We start from the raw sequence: 23,710 nt of genomic DNA, 5'->3' as shown, positions 1-23,710 counted from the left end.
GCCTGAAGCGTGCTTCGGATTCTGTGTCTCCCTCTCTCTCTGACCCTCCCCCACTCACACTCTGTCTCTCTCTCAAAAATAAAATAAACATTTAAAAAATTTAAAAAAAAAGAAAAATGCTAGTTGAGAGAAACAGCAGCAAGTGACAAAGACAGGAAATTACTTATAAAAATACAGGATGCAGGAATGTTATATTCTTAATTCATGAAGAAGTCTCAAGTTAAAAAAAGATAAATGGACAAAAATGACAATTAAACAACCAAAAAAGCACAATTATGTGTTATATATTTATCAATATGTATATTTATTTCTAGTAAGCAAAGAAATGCACAAACTATGAAACACCAAGTCTAGTATCTTTCACTGACATCCACTGGAAAGACTACTCTAGTATATCAGAAGTAGAAGCACAAATTGGTACAACCTTTTTGGAGAGCATTTTGGCAGTACGTATCAAGGGTCTCTAAGAAAATTCTACACTTTGATTTGTGGTACTTCCACTTCCAGGGACTCTGTGCTAAAGACAGAATGAGAGATCTAGGCAATGGAGAGGTATTTAGATAGAAAAAAAATCAGGGATCAACAGCGAAATTTCCAGCAGTAGGGGAATGGATAAGCCCTCCATGGGACCACATGATAGAATGAGACCCAACCACTGAAATCAAAGTTTGGAAACACCAAATGATGTGGAAACATCTTTTGTTGTTGTTGTTGTTGTTGTTGTTGTCAATTTTATTTGTTTATTTTGAGAGAGACAGATAAAGTGTGAGAAGGGGAGGGGCAGAGAGAGACAGACAGAGAGAGGGAGAGAATCCCAAGCAGGTTCCATGCTGTCAGCTCTGAGCCTGATGTAGGACTTGAACTCGTGAAGCCATGAGATCATGACCTGAGCCGAAATCAAGGGTCAGATTCTTAACTGACTAAGCCACCCAGCCGCCTCTAATGTGCAAACATCTTAATGATGGACTGTTAGGCAAAGAACCCAGGATTCAAAATTGAGTATTATATATCTACAGTATGGTCTTAATTCTGTTTGAAACAAAGGTCTCAGTTTTGCCACTCCCCAGCTAGGTGGCTTTGATCAAATCCTTGAGTCTCTCAAGGAGACCAGTTCTTTCAACTTTAAAAGTAAGAGGGAGACAATTGGACCCTTCCTTTCTAGCCCTCAATTTTCACTGTTGGATGACATAGCACATAATAAAAAAGTAATAAACAAGTCATAAATGGGTATATAACGTCTGCATTAACAATTAAAAATTTTAAAAAATAATAAGTAAAAGAATTGTAGTTGTTAAAATTGTTTGGATTAAAGATTCTTTTTTTTTAATTAGTATATCCTAAATAGGTGACATATTTTAGATCTGTGCTAAGATAGTGATAATTCATTAGAACTATACAGTGTGGCTAGAAATAAGCACACTCTTATCCTCTGTAACTAATTTGATCTGGGCTTGCCTGCCTGAGTCGGGAACACACTTCACCTGTTGTCAGCCATCCCATGACTTGGCATTGGTGAGGCTCCGCCCATTCTCAGTCAGCAAGGGGGTGGTCATGGGAGAACCTGCAAGGTTGTCTGACTGCTATGCTGCATAGTGGATGATGGTCACTTTTTTGGAGTTCTTTTTGTAAATTTCTTTAGCTTCTGTGTATATTAGCTCAAGAAATTCTTACCTTCCTCTGTTAGGTTCAAATAATAATTGAGCATATTTCTTTCACAACCGCCTGGAGCTTTACCAATCCCTCCCACTATGAATTGTAAAACCATGCCGGAGGCACGATGAAAGAAAAACCTCAAACACAGTAAACCAGGCTGAGTTAGGGCCTGAGTTATTGAGCCTGCTGAGTGGCAAAGAAGTGAATCTAAATCTGCTCAGACCCCAGCAGTTAACAAAACTTCAGACAGAGTGAGGTTTATACTTTGCCCTATCATCCAAATTCATTCTGCCTTGGGGCGGGGAGGGGAGGGGGGGAGGAACACATTTCATGCCAAAAGTTTTTAACTTCTGTGAATTTTAACCACCTCTCTGAAATTGACAAACCAGACTGCCAGAGAGGGCTTCAATTCTCCCAGGCAAACAAACCATAGGTGAAAATATGTTCATCAATGAAATCTGAGTTCATGTTATTAATAATAACAAATGAATTGAAACTTCTTTAGAAATGACAGTAACTTGAACCAAATCCAGTGATATCCAAATTAAACTCTGTTATATGATATTTTAATCCCAGATGTGTATAGTATATACTCAGTCACATGTGTTTTTCCCAGTGATTTTTTTCCATTCCCTGGATTTTCCATAGTCAGTGATATTATATAGTTTAAACCTAAAATGAAGTCATCAAAACAGAGTCTCTCCTTGCTTCTGCCTCTTCCTTAATTCTGAATATTGCAGCCCTACTGTTTTATTATTATAATGCAGTTGTTCTTATAAGGCATTAAAAACATATAAATGATCATTGTGTTTTGTTGTATCTCTGGACTTATAAGGACTCATAATCAGCCCCTCTTAAGGGAGACTTACCAGTACTTTTATAAATGGATCACATTTTCTTGGGGCCACCAGAGCAGATCACGCCACAGAGTGTGCAGCAATGCCACCACTAAGTAGATAATGGCACTGACCAGCACTGTGTGACCAATAACCCTGTCAAGCTTAGCCACCCCGTTTATGTTTACATTTTGTTAAATCCTAAGGGTAGAGAGGAAAGGATTCAACAGTGTTCAGTCTGTATTATGGACCAAATGCCTTGGAGAAGAAAAAGGGAGGAGACGGGAGTTTCATTTTGCTCCTCTCATCCCAGCCCTTACATCTGGCAGGCAGGGGAGGAAAGAAGAAATGTCTTGCAAATCCTAAAAGTAGCAGAGACCCTGCTTCCTGGCAGAGGGTAGTGAGGCCTCAGAGACCTTGAGGAGGTGAGGCTGCTGTAGAGGCAGCCTCAAGTTACTCCACCTGAAGTCACCTGCGGTCAGGGACAATGGAAAGCTCAGTGGTAACCAGGCAGAGAGAGGAGGAACAGCAGACCTCCAGCTGCAGCCCCGTTAGGAGAGCAGAACCCTGTGAAGACACAAGGCTAGTTTCTTCTTCTATTGTGTCATTGGGAGACTTAAAAACGATCCTGAGAGCTAGTGTTTGTTGAATTTTTATTGTGAATCAGGCACTGTTCTAAGCCCTTTGCATGAATCATCTCATTTATTATGTAGATTCTATTGCCCCTCCCATTACATACATGAAGAAGTTTAGGTCCCAATAGACGAAGGTTATGCAGATTGTATATAAGTAGTAGAGTTGGGATGTAAACAGATCTAAGCAACATGTATCCAAATCCCAAATTTGTAAAATGCAATTAGAGAAAATACAGAGTTATATATCTTGCACATCCAAGTCTCTGGGCTAAAGGTCTTCTTCAGAGTGCGTTAACATGCAGGTTGGTTCCTCTCAAACTTCTCTGCCTCTCTAGCAATAGAACTGCCCTTCCAGGACAAATCTAAAGCAGAACTTCAATATATAAATAAAATTAATAAGAGCAAGGCTGCAGGGCAGAAGCAGGGTGAAGGGCTGAGGTCTTCTCCTACCATATCCTTCACCTGGCGGAGGCCCCAAACACTCCTGGAACATAGTTTGAAAACCACTGGTTTCGACCAATACCACTCTGAATTATGTGCTTGAGAGACAAAAGCAGCACAGCTAGAAAACCAACAATAGCCAGCTAAACCAAAGGAAAAAGGCAAAAATAACCCTCCCCCCGGCCTCAAGAGTCACAGTGGTACCTCACTATCCCCTGACACTAACCATCTCAAGTTTGAGCATTTGAGGGGCCAGAAGAAGGTGGAATTCAGGGTTGGAGCAGAGAGTCAGGAATGAGGCAAATCCAATAAACAGGCAGAGGTGGGAAGCAGAGCCAACAGGACTCCTGGGCCAGCGGTCTGTGGTGAGTGAGCGAGGCTGCTGTAAGAACAGAGGTGGGAACGAGAGGGAGGCCTGCACAAGAACTGCTCCCAGAGTCGGCGTCCTCCGGCTATGAGATGGCAATGGCAAAAACTCACCGAGCACTTCAGTACCAGGCTTTTGGGGCAATGGGGGGACTACACTGCCCTCCTTCTCACTGATTCAAATACTATCTTTTCCTTCCATACAGTAACATACTGTTCAGGGGCTGATACTGTCAGACTAAGCAGACAGAAATAAATGCCTGCTTCGGGGAGTAGTGTGGGTAACACTTAAGAGCGTCAGACTCCTTGGCATCACACTCTAGCTCTGCCACTACTAACTGTGTAACCTCGGGAAAGTTATTGAACCTCTCGGTGCCTCAGTTTCCTCTTCTCTGATCTGCAGAACACAAAAGCACCTATCTCAGAAGGCGGCTGTGAGGATGACAGGTTAATACACGTAAAGTACTCAGAACAGTACCCAGCAAGGTTTGCCCTAGGTATTGGCTGTTATCGTTCCCTTATTAGGAGAGCTTTTGTTTCTGCACCCAACCACTTTCTGGTTTCTCTTCCATGCCATATTAGTTTCTTATTGTTGCTGTGATAAACTGCCACAGTTTCTGTGGCTTTAACAACATAAATTTATCTTACAGTTTTGAAGGTCAGAAGTCTAAAATGGGTTGGTAGGGCTGCATTCCTTCTGGAGGCTCTAGGGAAGAATCCATTTTCTTGCCTTTTCCAGCTTCTAAGAGGCCTGCATTCCTTGGCTCATAACCTCTACCTCCTACTAGAGACTCTGATCCTCTTGCCTCCCTTTTATAAGGACCCTCTTGATCAGACTAGGCCCACCCAGATAATTTCCTTATCTTAAAATCTTTAATTGCATCTGCTCAGTCCCTTTTGTCGTGTAAAGTAACATATTTATAGGTTCTGGGGATTAAGACTTGGACACCTTTAGACGACTATTGGAATTATTCAGCCTACGACACATGCCTCTCCAAAGTCTAAAACTGCACACTGGCAAGGCTAAGGTAGACCCAGAGGTCAAGAACAATAATATTAGTAGCTAACTTTTTGAGCACTATGTACCTGGCACTATGCAAAGTGCTTTAAGTGCTTTAAGATCTTACTCAGGTCTCACAGCAACCCTGTAAAATTACTACCCTGCAGAAAGGATAATTTCTTGTCTAAGGTTGTACAGCTAGTAGGTGGTAAAGCCTATGTAAACCAGGTAAGTTTGATTCTAGTGTCCTTGTATTTCACCAATAGAATACCTTTTCCCTACACCTTAAGCTATTATAACTTAGGGAGAGGGGAAAAGGGTTGCACCATGACAATCAGGGGCCTCAGAGACTGTGCCATAAAAGGCAAAATGCTCCCTGGATACAGAGAGACAGGGGTCCTGCAGAGCCCATACTAAAAGATCCACACAAATAGTGAAGCACTCAGAACATTTTATTATACTCAAAGGAGAAACCTTGGGATTAATTAAGAATTTCTTCAAGTATACCCAGGAAGGGACCACTTAGTCTTGCCACCACTTGGGGAGGGAAAGTGAAAAGCCCATTCCCGACCCTGGGCCAGGTCTGCAGTTCTAGTCAACCTCCAAAAAGAAGATAGGAACTCACAGTCTCCTGTGAAGAGACTTCCAACTGAGTCACACGGATCCAGATCCTCTGAAAGCATACCAGGAAGTCTCAGAACCCCTGTGGGCCACCAGAGTGGCCCCACCAGTGTTCAGCAGTCAGTATACACCAGGGCCAAACCATCCCCCCTGCCTTCTACCCCATAACAGTTATGAGTATATAACCTGCCACGTGCCACTGGTTTCAACAAGGGACCAGTAATTTTACCAATACCACAATGAATGGCCTCTTTTTCTATCAGTTCTTACACGGTGAATGGCTCAAATTTTCTATCAGTTCCTACATGGCGAATGGCTCAAAATCAACTATGATGGGCACAAGGTGGAAAGGGGAAAGGCAAACAACTGCTAAGCACACGTGGTTTAACTAACCATTCATAGCATCTCAACCTCAACTGCTAAACAATTTAGCCACAGCCCTACCTGAAACTTTCTAATCAGCGGAGTTATAGCTACCTGGCTTCACCCAGCCAAAAAAAGTGACCATTTGTTTGTTTTGGGTGACGAGACCAGAGGCTGATGCAGAATAGCACAGTGGTCAAGGGAATGGACTCTGAAGCCAGCCTGCTCTGACTGCCTCCTGGCTCTGGCACTTTCTTGCTATGACCCATGGAAGTTACTTAACCTTTTAGGTCCCGGGTTTCCCCATCTTTAAGATGCACATGATAATGGAGGTCCATACTCCTTTATCCAAATCAGAAGATTTTTGGCTTTTATAAGGATAAGACAGTACCGTGTGCCATATATCACATAACACTGTTGGGAGGATCCACAGCAAACATGTCCATTCTTTCTGAAATAAGAATGTATGAACAGTTCTCACCAGGTGAGAAAAATAAAGACTACCTCATGTCAAGTCAGACCAAATTTTGTAGCCAAACTTATGAAAACCAGTTTTCAGAGCTTGTTTTGATTTTAGAATTGCAGGTAAGGGATAACACGTCTCTGGCACTTGCTGCCAGAATGAATGTTCGAATGAAATGAGTTAACAGATGTAGAGTACTTAGAACACTACCTGGAATGCCGTAAGCTCTGCAGAAGTGTTACCAACAACAACTGCTACCATGATTTGCATCTAAATAGACTTGCTAGAGCATTATAAACAGGAACATTTTAATTTATGACTAAATTTGGTTCAGAAATCAGTACCTTGGCAATGAACAGGCATGAACCCTTTAGAACAATATTCCAGGACAGGATTTCTGAAACGATGGAAATGTCCTGTATCTTAACTATCTGGTAGAGCAGCAACTAGCCACATGTAAGTACTGAGCTCTTGAAATCTGGCTCATTAATTTCATTTAATTCTAACTAATTTGAATTTAAAGCCAAGAGCCCTATGTGGCCTGTGGCTACCGTACTGATGGCGCAGCTATAGAGGGCTAGGACCCAACCTGGCCCATGAAAACCTATTTAAGCCATTAACACAGATGAAATATAGCTTTAGTAAACGTAAGCCTGAGTCCTGCACCCTGAGAGCAGAGAAGACCACGTGATGCTGAAGAGAGTCTTCTCTTCCTTTCTAGGCCTTGTGCTTGGCCCATGGCAAAGTACATCTTTGACATCATCTTTACCCTCCCCACTTCTCCATCTCCAACTCCCTTTTTGGGGATCCCACATAACTGGTCCACATGCTTCTCTAAGCCCCATCATACCTCCCAGGCCTTCTACCACAGTGCCATGCTCCCTATCACCTGCCTTCCCTCTCTCCAACCAAATTCCCACTTGCTCAATGCCAAGATGTCAACCAAATGTGAGCAGGAAAGCAACTTGATCAAACAAGCCACTATTACTTTCTCTAACAGCTTCCCTATGTTTCCTTCTAAATCCAGAAGCTCTTAATTGTTGTGTTCCCCAGGAATCCCCCTCTCCTCCCACCCACCCCCAGCAGAGGTAGCCCAGCCAGAGAGAGAGGAGTCTGGGCTGAAGCAGCTGTTGTCCTCTGTAGGCTGCCTGCCAGCCAGGTGTGTGGCAGTTGGGGACTGCCAACACACACACATGCAGAGCGGGCTCGCTCTGTGCAAATATCTCCTCCTGCCCAAGCATGAGAAACATTCCCTGCTCTCTGCTCTAAAAAAAACATCATGCACAATTCTTTCCAATTATCCTTTATTCATTTAGAAATTTGTAAGTAACAAATTGCACATTAAATTCATTTTTTTTAAGTACACAACAAAAACCCAGAAGAGACTGTGACTAAGAACAGTTGCAAATAAAAAAGAAAACCAACCACCTTCACTGGAATCTAGCTTCACCACAACCCACTTGAGCATGGAATTTTTAATGACACAGGTCAACCTTGGAGCACATCCAAGGAGCTTATGTTACTAGAAGGACTGGAAGAACGTCCCTACAGCTCAGTCTCACCTCTTACTTGGTCCCAAGGCATGGACCAAAGATAATTACTATGCATGGCTCCTAGGTATAAAGAAAATTTCCTCTGTCGGCCTGTAAATGGAGGATACATAAATGGTAAATATTATGTTTTTCAATATATCCTTTCATTTATACTATCTTCTCCAAAGTAAAGATTTGAATCAAAGAACAAAAGTCTTAACACTTAATAGCAGCCCACAATTATTTCACAGGGCCTTCTAGTCGCAAGCACTGTGCTAAGAAAGCCACCATTAATGCCTTCAGTAGGAAAAATGAGACGTGCACATAAATAACTCTGGAAGAAAAGAGAGGTCGGGAAGGTAAAATGCTGCAGGAATCCCAGCAGCGGCAGGTTGACTATTTGGGGCTGGGGTTACCTGGGATGGCCTCACAGCAGCAACAAAACTCAGTATGAAGGATGGTTAGGATTTAGAATGGTGAAAAGGGGCAGGAAGGGCATTTGGGAAGAGGAAAGGACGTTCTAGCTGACAGCATCATCAGGCATTCTTTAGAAAGTATTCGTGAAGACATGGCTGCATACATCATCCAGAGATAGTTCAACTCCCCTTCTCCTGCAGGGACACACTGTGGGACAGTATCTATGGGGTCACCTTCACCAACCACCCAAGAAAAGTTTTCAAAAATTCTCCCTAGTGGGTCCAGCATTCTTGGCCTCCCCTGTGCCCATTCTGCGGTCGAGGCCCCACCCTATTCTACCAGGGGTGCCGACAAGAAACGCAAGGAAAAGTGCCTAATCTTGCAAGGATCTAAAAGATCTACCAGCAAATTCTGCATAAATGCAACTACAATTATGAACAGCATGCAAATAAAACTTTCCGATGAAGTGAATCTCCCGTAACATCTCTTCAGGGAGCTAGTGAAAATGATGCTGATAAATCTTTAAACGATGAATCTTTCTTACACGGAACAATTGGTTGAGTCGGTTGAACCCATTGTCTCATGGATTAAACACCAGGCAAGGATTAAAAAAAAAAACAAACCCATACAATTTATACTGCGCATTTGTTATTAGCCACAACGGCGGGCTTCTGGCTCTATGTTACTCATTATCGCAGCACTAGAAAACATTTTAAAAGACGTGGCCATCCCAATTACCAGTTAAAGTGAGCCCAGGTCCAACATGGGATTTTCTAGGACTTGATGTAGCTCAGTCTCTCCAGGAACTATCTCGTGGGCACCTTCCTTGAAATCCTGTTGCTAGGTGCCGCCTCAAAGAGAACTTATGTTTTCCCTCCTTGGGCTGGCCGCCTCCACAAGCATACAGAAAACGCGGCGGAGACCGAGGCAAACGTGTGAGGGCAGCGAAGTCGGCGCTCAGGGCGCCCTCGGGCCGGAGTGGCCCGCGCGCCCTCGGAGCCCGGCCTCGGGTCGCCCGGGTGGGGGCGGGGCCCGGGCCCCCACGCCAGGTACGGACCCACGCGGCCGCCCTCGCGGATACGCTGGAGTCGCACAGAAAGCGCCCACCTCTCCCCGGCGCCAACCTCGGGAACCGAGCCACACGGTTGCCTCCTCACCTCTGCTCTTCGGGCCAGTCGCGCCGCACCGAGTCCCCAAGTGCAGCGTCCCCTCTGGGACGCGCCTGTCGCTAGCGGCGTCGGGTGTCCCCGCTACCGTGTGTCAGCGGCGGAGCGGGTGACAGCGGCGCGCCACAGCCACAGGCAAGTGCCCGGGAGGCAGAGCCCGGGGCGCGCCGCCCGCTCTCCCGCCCGCCGCGCTCTAGCGTGTGCGCCCCCGCGGGCGCCGCTCCCTCGCTCCGCGCCCCTGGGCTCTGCGCGCTGCCGGGACGGCACTGCGGCGCGGGCGGCAGCGGGGGCCCCCGCCCTGGGCCGGCCTTTCCCAGAACTCGCCCGCCCCGGGTGAGAGGCCGCGAGCGCCGCCGCGGGCCCCCGGGCGGCCGGGGGAGCGGCCTGAGGCGGGGCCCGCCCCCGGCAAGGGCCGCGCGGAGCAGGCGGGGGCGAGGGGCGGTCCCGGCCGCCACCCCCGCCCGGGAGGCCCGCCGCGAGACCCCCGCTCGGCCTCGGGCCCCGCGGGCTGGCGGCAGCCCGGGGCCCAGGCGGGGGCGGGCGAGAGCGCTGCCGGGCCGCCCGGCTGTGGGGAGGCGGGAACTCTGGGCATCCCAGGCCGCGGGAACTTTAGCCCACACCTTCTCCCCGGGGACCTGCCCTGTTTGACACTTCTGGAAACTGAGGCTCGTGGCGGATAGGACGCTTGACCCAGGTTACTCTGGTAAATGGAAGCACCAGGTGTCGAACCCCTTCAGTCATTACTTTAACAGGTTTTACTGAGCACCATACCGGGCCTGGCGCTGTGCCACGCTCTGGAAATACTCCTTTTACTGGTAATAGTGGCCATTCAGGTCCGTGGACTCCAAATCCAGTGCCCTGTCATTGCTGAAGCGAACATGCGGATGTTCAACCCCTGCCAGAAACTGCAGGCTCTGCACAAATCCTTCCATGGGTGCTGGGTGGTTATTAGACCCACTTGACAAGAGAGCCAGGAACCTGGAGAAAAATCAAATTATCATTCCCTTCCCCGCCCTTTTCCCCTCGTCTTTACCAATTTTGATGGACTAATGACCAATTCCATAGGTCTGACACCTGGTACATTCAATCTGGACCAATTCCTGAGGCCCATAACCCCTCTCATCTGTTCTCTTCCTGGACTAATCATCCCTCTTACCACAGTCATTTTATTTTCCCTCTTCTACAACTTTAATCTGTGCAGAAACCTTCAGAGGCTCCCTACTGCCTTCCAAACTAACTCCACATACTGTAGGAACCCACCTCATCATGCTTTATATGGACCACCCAATGTAAGGTCTCTTCCATTCCAACTCTGTACCAGTGTTCAGGCTGATCCTCTACCTGGAAGGTCACCATCTCCTCCCACACACTTTCCTCCTCCTCAAGAGAGTTCGACCCTCTCAGGCTGCTCTTAAGAGTGACCTCCCCTCCTTTGAGCCTCCAGGGCACAGGAGAGATTGGAGCAAGAATGCATAGGAGGACACCAAAGAATTCTGCCTATAAAGAATCTGCCAGCCTGACCCTTAACTGCTTTGCTGTTTTCTCACCACTAGGATTTTAATGAAAATCAACATGACTGCCTCCCTTAAGAGCTGGTTTTGGAAAGGTCTCTGCAGAGGACACTGAGGAAACTCTTTGTTCATTAAGAGCTCGAGATTTCAGCACTAGAGCAATAGGGAATGGTCATTTCCTGCAATCCCTGAGTCCATGCTGGACAGGTGAATGGAGGAGCCAGGAAAAAGGAACCATCGCTGACAATAAACAAGGTAGGCTATTTATTTATTATACTGTTTTCCATTATGGTTTTAGAAGTCACTTAATGAATCTAGTAATGTCAAACATTATCAGTCACCTGTAGCCCCCCAAGACTTGTTTTTTTTTTAAAAAAAAAAGGCACATGGGAATTACATTGCTACAAACTTGTGGATGCACAAGCAGTTAACATTGAATCCTCCAAATGAGTCATCACACCGTTAGTAACCAAAGCAAACCTAGGTCTATTGGACAGGAAAGTTACCTAAGTGTGATAATCGACATCATCCCATGCCTGGAAAAGAGCACCTTCCCCAAATCTTTGCAGAGAGAGCACGTCCAAATCAATGTCCTTTGCTCGCCCCCTCGCTCCCTCTCTAAATGAGACTGGAGGGAGCCATGTCCCTGAGGCTGCCTCACCGCATTGGAATGTCTGAGCTAACAGTGCTTCCAGAGGGTTCGTTGCTCCTCTGAACAGCACTGCCCAGACTTTCTGGAGATTTTAATTCACTTCCCAACCTCGCCAACAGTTGCACACAAGGTGCCTTTTTTACACCCTGCTCTCTGTTCAGTGAAACATGCAGACCATCTCAGGGGAACAATGGCTCCATTCAAGACTTTTTCAAAAGTGCAGCATATAACCTCCATGCTGTGAGTTGCTGCCAGCCATTATCTGGAGGAAGAAAGACTGTCAGATAAAGTGGGAGAATTGGGGGAGCACTGGATAGTTTCCATGGAAAATTCAGCTTCAATAAATTAAGTTATGCATCTTTGTATACAAGACGATTTGGCGGAGTCAAAAACAACAAAAACAAAAGCCCCAAGAAATAATGCTGTGGAAACTCTATTTAAATATAGTGTGTCTCTGTCTGAAATTTCAGAAGAAAGCCCACATCTTTTTTGAACCTGTTACATAATGGTCTTCATTTGATGGAAATTGATTTAAATAAGTTATAAATGATGGGACTAGGGAATTTAAATCATAAAATCATTTTAAGAAATGGAGTCATCTCCCTATTTTCTTCCTCTCCTATCCTGTTAATTTTTTAGATGGGGGGTGGTCTCTGAGTTCATGGTTGTTGCTGCCAACGGGAGGCCCCACACTCCCTACTGCACATATTACAGAAAGAAGATTGGCCCTTTGCCACACTCAACAAGACAGCCATCAGTTAACCCATTTATAAACAGGCCCTGAGGTTGGGAACTGAGTAGTCCGCACAGGCATCACTGCCAGTTTGTTAAAGTAGTAGGTAGCTATACTTCTCTAAGGTGGTTAGGAGTGAGGGTGCAGGACATCTGGTCGGAAGAGTGAGAGAAGCAGGGAGAGGCAATCCTAGACATTATCTCTCAACATAGCCAGTATTACGGGCACAGACTCTGATATGAGACCAGTTGAGTTGAAATTCCCAATCTACTTACTTCCTTGGCATGAGCCCTTAGCCAAGTTACTTGCCTCTCTGTGCCCCATTTTCCTCTTCTGTAAACTCTACCTACCCCTTCGGGGGTGTTATGAGGATTAAGTGAGTTAATCTACGTGAAACGCTTAGAACATATAAGGAGGGGTTCCAGCTGACAGTCCCAGCGAGCATTCCAGCAATGGTCCCAGTGAGGATCCCAGCTGGTAACCAGCATTAACCCTGGACATTTGAGTGAATGAGTGAGTGTGCGTGCCTTCAGGGGATTCTAGGCCCTATAGCCTTTAGGCTCTACCAAGTAGAGCTGACAAATGCTATCCTCACCAATTCCTGTCCAAATTGCAGGTGTGTGGGGGTAAATAATTGTTTTTAGTCTTTTAAGCCGCAAGTTTTGCAATAATTTGCTGTATAGCTTTAGTAACGAAAAATAGGTGTGGATGTTGGGAAGTAGGTAGAGTTTTTAGAAGCCTAGTGAGAGGTTTTTACTGCTTGCTTCTATGTTCTCAATGAAATGGCAAACAATGTCCTCAGGTGAGAGTAAAGATATGGTAGGAAGTGAAAAAAGTTTGAGAGAGAAGGTATGAAATACTCATTTGGGAAAGTGGGAGAGCAAATGTAATAATTAAATATAATGCCAGGCATTAAGTGTTCAATTTTGGTCATAAATGTAAAGTGAGCCCAGTCATTGTGATGGTACATTATATTTCAGACAGGATTAGCCACATGGATACATGAGAAGAAAAAATACATCTCCTGAAAAAGAAAAGGTAAAATTATGATTACCTGAAGAAAAATGTGATTATGGGTCTAAATAATACCAATCAACTACAAAATATGTAGAATTAATGTCAACCTACTAGAGTCACTGGATGTAAGACAAATATTCAAAAATCAACAGCTTTTCTATATAACACTAATGTCTGCTTAAAGATATATTGGGATAATCTCATCTCATCTCATAATGCTTTAACAAAAGCATTAAAATATGGAAATTAGGGGGCACCTGGGTGGCTCAGTCGGTTAAGCATCAGACTCATGATTTCGACTCATGTCATGATCTCACGGTTCATGAGTTCTTGCAGCGCAGAGTCTGTTTGGGATTCTCTCTCTCTCTTTCTCTCTCTCTCTCTCTCTCTCTGCCCCTCCCTGGCTCTATATCTCAAAATAAATAAATAATTTTTTTAAAATATGGAAATTAGGGATAATCATGATAATATACATACATGTATATACATGTGTGTGCACACACACATGTCTAATTATTTTGGAGAAATTAGAGAGATTTGCATAAATAAGAAGAGACATACTATTTATTTGTGGGAGACTTAAAGATTAAAAAGTGTCAATTTTGGGGTTCAGTCGGTTAACTGTCTGACTCTTGATTTTGGGTCAGGTCATGATCTCTCAGTTTGTGAGATCGAGCCCTTTGTTGCACTCCACACCGATAGCACAGAGCCTGATTGGGATTCTCTCTCTTTCCCTCTCTCCTTGCCCTTCCCTCCCCCGTCTCTCTCAAAATAAATAAAAAAGCTTTTTAAACGTGTCAATTTCTGCTAAGTTAATATTTAACATTTAACAAAATCCCTCTGGAAATTTTTTTAAAACTTGCCAAGAAACGCTGATATTGCTAAAACTAAGGTGCTCGTCACATTGAATTTCATTATAATATTCTCCCTCCTTTTACTTTTGTTTAAAATTTTCCATATTGAGAATTTTTTAAAAAAAAAAAAAAACCTGACTGCAAATTTCAACAAATCATTTTGAAAAAATAAATGATTAGCTAAAAGAATGTTGTAAAAGAAAGACTTTGAGAGGGGAGCAAAGGGGACATTTCAGCATCAGTAGTGACTGTCCACAGGCAGAGGCCATGTGGTAGCAGTGAGTGCAGCGGAGAAACACCAGCAGCTGGTCCTACGCTGACTGTTCCTGTCACATAAGCATGGTTGTGTCTTTCCTGTGGCGGCTCCAGCCATTTTCTAGCCTGGGTCTCCAGCCCTCCCAGTGATTTTGGTATAATATATTCCTTTTCCACTTAAACTAGCAAGAGTTAGTTTTTGTTGTTTGCAACCAAGAAATCTGACTTGGACAGTTTAGAAAAGAAAAACATCACTTCTAAATAATTCATAGGCTAAAGAAAAAAAATCATAACAGAAATTCTGAAATGTTTAGAACTGAATGACAGTTTAAAAAAAAACAACAAACTACATACCCAAACCTGTTGGCTATACCTCAAACAGTATTGAAGGGAAATGTATAACTTCCAAATGCATTTAGTAGAAAAGAAGAAAAGTGTATATTAAATTGTGTAAGCGTTCAACACAAGAAACTAGTCAGAGAACAACAGACTAAACCCTAAAAGAGAAATAATACATTATTCAAATAGAAAACCAAAAAAGGAGGATTTTTTAAAAGACTAATAAGCTAGGCAAACTTTTACCAAGAATAATTAAAAGAAACATACATAAATATATAATGTGGGAATAGTAAAGTTTATACTTATGGAAAGGTGACTTAGTGTCAGGGAAAGTATCTGACATGACTCATTTAATCCTCACATTAGGCCTGCGTAATAAATGCTATTGTAATTCCGATTTATACAATAGGGAAGTGAGGCAGAGAGGGGTTAAGTAATTTGCTGAAGTTTCATGACCAGTTTTAAAAGATCTGGGCCGGGGTGCCTGGGTGGCTCAGTCGGTTAATCGTCCAACTTCAGCTCAGGTCATGATCTCGTGGTCTGTGAGTTCAAGCCCCGCATCAGGCTCTGGGCTGACAGCTCAGAGCCTGGAGCCTGTTTCGGATTCTGTATCTCCCTCTCTCTCTGACCCTCCCCTGCTCATGCTCTGTCTCTCTCTGTCTCAAAAATAAATAAATGTTAAAAAAAAAAAAAATTAAAAAAAAAAAAAGAAAACCGATATTTAAAAAAAAAAAAAAAAAAAGATCTGGGCCATCTGGCTCCAGAGTCTGTAATTCTTTACCATTATTCCAAAGAAATTGGACAACACTAGAATTATAGTAGAGAGTAAAAGAGCACATGACAATTCTATGAAAAATCTTAGGCCATTCGTTTTAAAAAGAAATTAAAGTGACAATATTTTATGTGCTAGGTTCTTGTTAGTTTTTAAAACAAATTTATTTGCTCAATGGCTATCCAGGCAGTGTCATTCCTCTGACTTTGTTCTTTTTCAAGGTTGTTTTGGCTATTCTGGGTCCCTTGCATTTCTCTATGAATTTTAAGATTGGCTGGGATTTCTGCAGCTGGGATTTGGGTAGGGATTGAATCTGGAGATCAGTTTGAATCAGTTTGTATCTGTAGATCAGGGAACATGGACAAGAATTCAAAGTCAGTTTCTCTCGCATTATCCTCTAGCACAATCCATTTCCCTGACCCACATCACAACCACTTAGGTATCCTTCCAGGGCTGTTCTATGCAGATTCAAGCATTTAATTGTATCTTCTTTTAAAAAATGTATTGATAACCTGCTATGTGTGATGCACCTTGACTTTTTCACCTAACAGAGTCTCTTAGAGATTTTCCCATAATAGTACAGAGTACTGTTTCCTTTATTAACTAGCGGTTGCACTCTGGTATGTAACCATCCCATCTATCCCATATTTACTTACTTCGTCCTCCCTTGATAGACCCCTAAGTTGTTTCCATCCTTTTGCAATTACAAAAAGGGCTGCAGTGAATAGCCTTGTATGCACATCATTTTATTCACGCATGAGTAATATTTTTAGAGCAGAAATTGCTATAAGTTGAACTGCTGGGCTTCAAAAGGTTTCAAAGGTTTTAAATTTAAAAGTGCTGCTGAACTGACCATGATAGGGGTTGTACCAATTTATATTTCCACTGGCAACATATGTGAGTGCTTGTTTTCTCACCTCCAATGAAGTGCTTTTCAAACTTCTTGAGGCTCTTCCAACATGGAATTATAGGATTTCCCTTCAGTGTGTGTCATTTTCTTTGGCATCTTGCCTCCTTTGTCGGATGTTTGCAGCCTTGGGTGTCTTCCTTAGGGACCTTCCCACACCTGTTTAGCCTTCTCTGCTTTAGGCATCCTTTCTTCATGTATTTAAGAGATGTCTGAGGCCAATCTTAATTTATTTCTTCTTTTAAATGATGTGATCACTTTCCTTGGTGCCTAAAGGACTGTTTTGTTTTCTTTGGCATCTAACATAGAAGAGCCAAGGTGACTCTGGGACAGCGGATAAAGGAAGGAGACATACCCTACCAAATATAAAAACTTTATAACTTTTAGACACAAATATAGGATAATATGTCTGTGGTCCTAGAGTAGAAAAGGAGTTTTTTGATGAACTTCTTTAAAAAGCTAAATACCAAGAGAAAACTGGTAATTCGGTTTTAACTATGTAACCCTGTATAAACATAGGCTTTGTTAATAAAGTTAAAACAAAATCCAAAGATTGGAAGAGGAAAATTGCAACATACTAACAAACAAATCATTAGAGTCCCTTAAAGAATGTCTTGAGGGGCGCCTGGGTGGCTCAGTCGGTTGGGCGTCCGACTTTGGCTCAGGTTATGATCTCACAGTTTGTGAGTTCGAGCCCCGCGTCAGGCTCTGTGCTGACAGCTCAGAGCCTGGAGCCTGTTTCAGATTCTGTGTCTCCTTCTCTCTCTGCCCCTCCCCACTCATGCTCTGTCTCTCTCTGTCTCAAAAATAAATAAACATTAAAAAAAAATTTAAAAAAAGAATGTCTTGAAATCAGTAAGAAAAATAGAAAGCAGGCAAATGATGTGAACAAGTAATTGATAGGAAAAAATAAGCAAAAAGGACAATAAACATATGAAAACATGCTAAACCTCATTTATAATCTCAGAAAAACTAAAATATTTTAAAGTGAGAGTTTTACACCAGCTTTTTGGCCAAAAAATAGTCTGTCAAGAACAAATGTTAGAATTTGGGATGTGGTCATTTATATTCTGTTGCTGGGAGAGCAAAGTGGTGCAAGCCACTTTGAAGAGCAATTAGGCAGTATTGGTGAAGTTGAAGTTGATTTACACTATAAATCCAATTCCATATCTAGGTATATACACAGAGGTATTTATGCATGTATACAAAAATAAACATACTATAATTTCTTTGTAGCCTTGTTGTTAATTGCCAAAAAAAAAAAAAAAAAGAGAGAAAAGAAAAAGAAAAATATTGAAACAAGCCTGAATGTTTGAATGTTCATGTATTGGGTAATGTATTAACACATGTGTTTTTGTTTACTCATGTGACAGAATGCTATACAATAGTTTAAGTGAATGCATTAGATTTACAAATATCAATATGGATAGATCTAAAAAAATGTTGAGTGAAAAAGAAAAATTGTAGAATGACATGTATAGTAGGATACCATTGCTGTAAATTTTTAAAACAAAATAAAGTTATATTGGGGCACACATGAAATGCAAGTGTAAAAACATGGGCAGAATGTGTGTGCCCAAACTTCATGACAATAATTTCCCTCTGGACAGGTAAGTAAATGAAAGGGAAAGGTATAAATATCATTTCAATTATATCTGTGATGCTTTGGGTCTTAAAAGATATCAGAAGCTGAGTTCATTACAATTAAAAACCTCTGTTCTGCGAAAGACAGTCAAGAGAATGAGAAGGTAATTCACAGACTGGGAGAAAACATTGACAAAAGACACATCTGATAAAGGACTGTTATCCAAAATACACAAGTAACTTGAACAACCCAATTTTAAATAAGGCAAAAGACCTGAACAGATACCTCACCAAAGAAGACATACAGATGGCAAGTAAGCATGTGAAAAGATGTTCGACATCACACGTCGCTAGGAATTACAAGCAAAACGAGATACCACTACATACCTATTAGGATGGCTAAATTCCCCAACACTGATAATACGGATGCTGGCAAGGATGTGGAGCAATAGAAACTCATACATTGCTGATGGGGATGCAAAATGGTACAAAATGGTACTCGGGAACATAATCTGGCTGTTTCTCATAAAAATAAACATCCTCTTTACCTTCAATCCAGTATATTGGTGTATACCCAAAATGAATTGAAAACTTATGTCTACATAGAAAACTGGACACACGTTTATAGCAATTTTATTCATCATTGCCAGAACTTGGAAGCAACTAAGCTATCCTTCAATATGGGAATAGATAAATATAAACTGTGGTATAACCAGATAATGGAATATTACTCAGTGCTAAAATGAAATGAAATAGCAAGGCATGAGCAGACATAGAGGAACCTTAAATGTGTATTACTAAGTGAAAGAAGCCATTCTAAAAAAACTATATACTGTGCATTTCCAACTATATGATGTTCAGAAAAGGCAAAACTATAAAGACAGTAAGAAGATCAGTGTTTGCCAGGGGTTAGGTAGGAGGGAGAGATAAATACTTGGAGCAGAGGACTCTTCGGGCAGCTAAACTATTCTGCATTTCATTATATATTTGTCAAAACCCATAGAATGTACAACGCCAAAGGTAAACCCTAATTTAAACTATGGACTTTGAGTAATAAGGATGTATCAATGTAGCTTCATCAATTGTAATGAATGTACCACTCTGGGGCAGGATGTTGATATTGGGAGAGGCTATACATGTGTGGGGGACAGGAGGTATAGGGGAACTCTCTGTACTTTCTGTTCAATTTTGCCATGATCCTAAAATTGCTCTAAAAATTAAATTTAAAAAATATGAAACAAATATAATAATAGTTAATTCTGAGATGTACATGCATAGTTTTTATTACTTTCTGTACGTTTCTATGTTTAAAAAATTTCTCAATACTACAAAAAGAAAAAATATATGGCCACAAGACTGAACTGAACAAAATAGTAGAAAATATGGATTTGAAAATAACCCAAATACACACACATGCATGTATATAATGTATATTGATTTAATAAGTGAAAAAATAAATATGACACATCAATGGGAAAGGGATAGATTATTAAACAATGGTATTAGGGAAATCGACTATTTGGCAAAATATCAAGTGAGAACCTCACCTTACTCATGCATCAAATAAATTTCATAAGAATGAATAACTAAATGTTAAAATGAAACCATTTACATAAAAATGTAAAATAAAGTGAAGGTGAATATTTCCTTTGTCTAATTGTGGGGAGGGGCTTTCTAAGTCTAAAATAATAGAAAGAATTTGAGTGAATGTTTAAAACAAAAGTATTTAAAATTGTGTGTTAAAGTATCAAAAATAAGTACAAACACAAAAACCAAACTGCTTAGTAAGCAGGTAGGATTTTTATGGTCTGATATAAAAGCAAAACTGAAGCCATGCAATGAAACCTTAAGGTATCCCCAGTTAGCATTATCCTGACTCCTCACCCAATTCATGTCACTGCACAATTTTCCCTGATCACCAGACAAAATTCTCCGGAATCTTTAGCTGCTTGGGGCACCTGGGTGGCTCAGTCAGTTGAACATCCGACTTTGGCTTGGGTCATGGTCTCGCGGTCTGTGGATTCAAGACCCTTGTCAGGCTCTGTGCTGACAGCTCAGAGCCTGGAGCCTGCTTTGGATTCTATGTCTCCCTTTCTCTCTGCCCATTCTCTACTCGTTCTCTCTCTCTCTCTCTCTCTCTCTCTCTCTCTCTCTCTCTCTCCCCCCCCTCAAAAAAGAAACATTAAAAAATATTTTTAAATGAATCTTTAGCTGCTCAGAATTTTTCTCTGTAACTCCAATACATTGGCAAAAATGTTCTTAACTGTCACTGAGTATGCACTATGTATCAAACACTCTATCAGGTGCTTTTCATATTTTATCTTATTTCCTCACTCTATAGCACTGGTATTATCTCCTTTTCATAGATGAGGAATCCGAAGTTCAGAGGTATGAAGTAATTTTTCTTAGTTCAACTGTGGGATGCAGCTTATTAATGGGTCATGAGATCAATTTAGTCACCATGGCTAGCAGCTTTAAAAAATGAAATAAAATAGAAAAGAAAATATCAAAATACATCATGCATACTAAGGGTAAGAACTGTTTGATTAACTTTTGATTCAGGAGTTTAAGTGTGTGAGACGGATTTTTTTTTTAATGTGGAATACATTTTTTAGCTGTGTCATACTCAGAAAAGTCTGAATGCCACTGTCTTACTTGGTATGAAGGGGAGTCAGTATCCACATCCAGAGCGTGAGTCTCTAAAGACTATGTGCTGGCTATGCCACTGCTTACTAATCAACCTGGCATTTGAGGCTCTCCATCACCTTCCCCTTCATATCTTTTCAGCCTTATTCTCCACTTCTTTCACCCAGCCATGAGCTACTATTTTTCCACATTTTCCCAGGATGTTCTATGGTTAAGCCTTGGATCAGACTGTTTATGCCATTGGTAACTTGTCATATCTACTGGGTAAAAAACTTCCAGAGAATCACCCCGTCACCTTTTACATGAGCCATATAATCACACATTTTTCCATTTTGATTTTAGAGAAGATTGATACATTCTTATAAATAAGATTTATAAAATGCATGCCTTTATGTTGGATTACACTTTGGTGGGAGGTTAGGCACCCTTTGACACTTTAAGGCCACTATGCTATTGAATAAACCTATGATAAAGGACCAAGAGGGGCACCAGCAGTAGCTAACGTTTACTTACTATGAGCAGCCGGGCTCTCAGCTAAGCTTTTTATAGGTATTACCTCAGTGAATCATTAGCCCCATTTTACAGATGAAATGTCTGAGAGTTAAATTTGCTCAAGTGTGCATGGCCAATAAGTGGAAGATCTACTTTTCAAAGCCAGGCTGTGTTTTTCCAGAACCTGTTTGGTTAACCCCTATTATTTTACTGCCTTTAGGCTAATGTCTCTGAAAAACACTCTCTGACTGCTTAGTTTTCAAGCTCATGAAATGCAGTAGGGAAAACTGGAGGGCTGGAGAGCTGTTCACTTGGGTGGTGCCCGGGGAAAAGCTGCTTCAGAGAGTTGAAGTAAACTTGCAGGGAGTTTATCTGATCTGATGTGAGGCTGCAGCACAGCTGGGATGGAGAACAAGAATTATTTTTGGAAGATCCAGGGTCACTGATGGGAAAGTAATCCTGAACATCAAATTAAAAGACTAGAATCAAAATGCAACCATGAATAGTTGGGAGAAGGTGATTCAGAACTAAGGCAACAACAGCAAGCTCAGGTATGGGAAGCTCCTTGTTTGTACCTGGGGACAAGGAACTTGAAGGTCATCAGCCATGGGGCACTTTCGCCTCTGTGCCTCACTGGGGAACAACAGCTTGATTTCTACCAAGCAGACACCCTGGGGCCAGGCAGGTGACAGTGTGCAGGAACATTCCTCTGAAGAAGGAATGCTGCCATTGTCATTGCTGTGGGCACCCAACATGGGACGCAGATGACCTTTCCAATCACCCGTCCTCTAACCATGAATACTTGGAATAGACCATTGCCCAAGTGAAACCAATTGCTGTGTATTTGTAACTTCACTTGTCCGGTAAAGTCAGAACACCATGGAGGGCTGGGCATTGACAAATAATGAATAATGATAATACATATTTAGTGTGTATCTCCTGTGTGAAGGTCTTTTTACACATTCTCCTCTTTCACCCTAGAAAGAATAAACAAGTTCATCTTCAAATTTACAGGGGAAAGACACTCCAGCCCCCACCCAGGTCCTCTCTTTGAGCTATGCCAAGGCTTCACAGATGAAAGGCATTTCTCAAGACACCTTTCCATACATGGGAGGTGATCATTCTACAGGGTGATCCGTAATGACTTATTAAAGCTTATTTCAATTTTACGACTTCACCTTATTTTATTTAGTTTTTCCATAGCTGTTTTTTTTTAACAGCCTGATATATTTTCCTATTTATTTCTTTGTTGTCTGGTTCCTTTCATTATCATGCTGTTTTCCCAGCTCCTATGATACAAGCTGGCACTAAATAACATCTTATTGGATACAGGTTAAAAGAATAAGTGTGTAAATGAGCAAACACCAGAAGTGGGATCTGCCATTTTAAAATACTGCTCAATAAGGATATGCTTCCAATTAAACAAGAGTCGTTGTAAGATATTTTTAAATAGTCTCACTAATACCTTAAAATATGACCAAAAAAAATGACTTACCTCACAGAGGTACTTTGAAATACTTTCTTTTTCATTGCATACAGCTACTGTAGAAACTAAAACACCCTTGAATATATTATCCAGAATATGAATCCCTTACTATATGATCCAATGAATGGATAAACTAAAACAAGAACCACCCTCTGTGATTGAAGTGGCCAAAAACGTGCACCACGCCTGGCAATAGTGCCTGCAGAAAACTACTAGAAACAGCCACCTGACAGTGTTCTCTGGGCACAGCTTACAGGAGAGATTTGGGAGCATACTCTGCATTATCAGGAAGTATCAACCCAGAGGTAAAATGGAAGTACTGACACCTCATTGAGTGTGAGGACTGTATTCATTTCCTATTGCTTATGTAACAAATCACCACAGATTTAGTGGCTTAAAACAACATAAGTTTATTATCTTACAGTTCTAGAGATTATAAGTCCAAAGTCAGTCTCATTGGGTTACAGCCAAGGTATCAGCAGGGCACGTCCCTTCAGGAGTCTCTAGGGGATGATCCTTCTTGCCTTTTTCAGCTTCCAAGGGCTGTTTGTCTTCCATGGCTCGTGGCCTCCATCTTTGCTTTTGCTGTGGCATGTCCTCCTCTGATCGTCCTGTCTCCCTCTTCTAAGGATCCCTGTGATGATCTTGGATCACCTGGATAACCCAGAGTAATCTCCCCATCTCAAGATCCTCAACTTAATCACACCCACAAAATCCCTGTTGCAAGTAAGGTGACATATTCACAGGTTCTGGGGATGAGGATGCAGATGTTGTTGAGGACCCATTATTCAGGCAGATCTTAACCAGGGAGAATTAGTCTTAGGGCTTCACCGTGTAGAATACCAGGTTCTTTTCCAATCTGATCTTTTGGCAGCTGTCCTGATTTACCTTATTTTCGTTCTTCTCTTAGCTATGATATTATCATGTAATAACACAGTATGCCAGGCACTATTTTATGTACATCATACA

General features: G+C 42.0%; 1 protein-coding gene across 1 annotated transcript in view; it reads right to left on the bottom strand.

The window, feature by feature from the left end:
* Positions 1-9,590, bottom strand: part of LOC122231713 (1-phosphatidylinositol 4,5-bisphosphate phosphodiesterase epsilon-1-like) — a 69,854-nt gene extending 60,264 nt beyond the window's left edge. Inside the window, exon 1 of the mRNA XM_042959865.1 lies at positions 9,485-9,590. The gene's annotated coding sequence lies outside the window, so the exon portion shown is untranslated. The remainder of the gene's footprint in view (positions 1-9,484) is intronic.
* Positions 9,591-23,710: the final 14,120 nt, after the last annotated feature.

This window comes from Panthera tigris, chromosome D2 (assembly GCF_018350195.1).
Source record: "Panthera tigris isolate Pti1 chromosome D2, P.tigris_Pti1_mat1.1, whole genome shotgun sequence".
In the NCBI taxonomy this organism is placed as follows: Eukaryota; Metazoa; Chordata; class Mammalia; order Carnivora; family Felidae; genus Panthera; species Panthera tigris.
The sequence above is the reverse complement of the archived record's forward strand: the minus strand, read 5'-3'. Positions and strand labels throughout refer to the sequence as shown.